We start from the raw sequence: 2,377 nt of genomic DNA on the forward strand, positions 1-2,377 counted from the left end.
ATCCTAAAACTAAAAGCGAAGCTAATTGCTTAGCAACATATGAGCTTGAAAATTTTGAATTTTTATTGGGCATGACTATTTGGTATGATATATTATTTGCTGTTAACTCAGTTAGCAAAAGTTTACAATCAACAGATATGCATATTGATGTTGCTATAGAATAATTAAAAGATCTTCTTTCTTTTTTTGAAAAATATAAAGAAGATAGATTTGCATCCGCTATGATTTCTTCTAAAGAAATTACATCTGAAATGAAAATAGAACCTAAATTTCATGATAAGCATATCATTCGCAGAAAGAAACAATTTGATGAGAATGTTGACAATGAAATAACAAAATCTCTTAAAGAATTATTTAGAATTGATTATTTCTTATATATAGTAGATCAAGCAATTTTTTCACTCCAAAATAGATTTGAACAATTTAAGATATATGAAAATATTTTTGATTTTCTATTTAGTGGTAAAAAATTAAAGTCATTAGATAATGATAGTTTGAAAGAATATTGTCTTAATCTTGAGTATTCTTTAAAATATAATAACTACTCTGATATTGATGGTTTAGATTTATTTTCAGAGCTAAAAATTTTTAAAAAAATTATACAAGTGGAAGATAACAATCCAATAGATATACTCAATCGTATAAGATGACTCAACTCTTTTCCAAATGCATATATTACTTTTAGAATAATGTTAATAATTTCAGTAAGTGTTGCTTCGGCAGAAAGAAGTTTTTCAAAATTAAAATTAAGAAAATCTTACTTAAGATCAACAATGTCTCAAGAAAGATTAAATGGATTGGCTATATTATCAATTGAAAAAGAAATATTAGGAGAACTTGATTATAAAAATTTAATTAAAAATTTTGCGTCTCAAAAAATTAGAAAAATAAAATTTTAATAAAAAATTTATATAAATTTTAATTAAATAATTATATTTTAGTTTTTAATTTTAGACCTCCAAATATGTTGAGCCGCCCCTGGTGATGGTGCCGGGAAAACCTTTCCAAGTCTCAGTGCCATAGGTGTCATTATAGCTGTGAAGAGAGAAGGAAATGAAAGGCCGAACAAGATGGCACTTCCACAATCAACAGCCATGCAAAATATTCCGAAGAACGTATCAGCAGAGAATGAAAAATATATTAAAAATTGTTGATGCTAGCAATCTCATTGTAATTGTCAAACTGCAACTATCACAGCAACTACCTGGACTCGCATATATAAATTATTTATACCGTGTGTTGTAATAATGTTATAAATTATGCTTCCATACATTACAAATGCACTTCAGATCGCTTAATCAGAACCGACATTTTAGATTTGATGGCATGAGTTATGCCCTTCATGCAATGGAGAATATAGTGCAAATCTCCATATGATTAACATCAAAAGTGCATAAAAAGATGTTACAGATATGTAAGAAACAACAAGGTTACCTCACTTCCAAGGTAATTTAGATATGCAAAGACACAAACCCCCCAGGATCCTTGAACCCAAATATATCAGGCATTTGCTCCAATCAGATGTCAGCAATGACAGAGGATGACAAGCAAAGAAGTTTCCATGAAGAATATTTACAGCTTCAACTTCTGAGGAAGTAAATATTCGGGAAAGCTAATGAAGAAACATCTTTGTATCTTCACTATTCATTCACATGCTGGCTTCATGTCAAAGCTGGTCAAGCAAATTGCAAAAGCCTGAAAAGCAGAGAGTGGATAGCGATAATCCATCATGAAAATATCCTTGCCTATCTCTCCAAACTGGAGAATTACTCTCTTGCTCTGTTAAAGAGACCTGGTGAAAGGAAGGATCCACAGCCCCACGAGCTGGAAGTTCTTGAGAGAAGTTACAGTCACTCACCCTCTAAAATTCAAGCACCGGCACTGCAATTGCTTATGCCACCTAGGGACTTTGTTCTTTAATACCAGTGGCTCTCCATTGCTTGGAACAGGTATAGGGGCCTCAGTGAGGCTTGTAGAAGAAAACTTGGTAAGTAGTTTCTTGTCCTTCCCAACTGATAAGTTGGAGAATTGTTCATCGACAAAATGAATAAAGCGTGTGGGAGTTGGGGCAGTGTCACCATCTTTACTTGCCGATACTGGAATTGTGTGCATGATACGCTGCATCCTCGTTAGTCCTCAAGTTCGGAGGATATTGAATTCATAAGAAATAGTGGCGATGTTGTAATTGCCCGCAGGTACTCTTGGTGAGACCTGCTTGGAATGGATCTTTCTCCATATTCGGGTACACAATAGAAAATTGATTCACAAGCCAGAAGCCCCTTCAAAGACAAGCAAAATTGCCTTCATAGCCAACTGATTTTGTTTTGTTCCTGCACAAAAAAGAACATATCATCTGTGAAAGGTAGACTCTTGATGC

At 33.2% G+C, this 2,377-nt stretch overlaps 1 pseudogene; it reads right to left on the minus strand.

Moving 5' to 3' along the window:
• Window positions 1-984: 984 nt before the first annotated feature.
• Window positions 985-2,124, minus strand: LOC114912602 (tubby-like F-box protein 5; annotated as a pseudogene).
• Window positions 2,125-2,377: the final 253 nt, after the last annotated feature.

This window comes from Elaeis guineensis, chromosome 13 (genome assembly GCF_000442705.2).
Source record: "Elaeis guineensis isolate ETL-2024a chromosome 13, EG11, whole genome shotgun sequence".
Lineage (NCBI taxonomy): Eukaryota > Viridiplantae > Streptophyta > Magnoliopsida > Arecales > Arecaceae > Elaeis > Elaeis guineensis.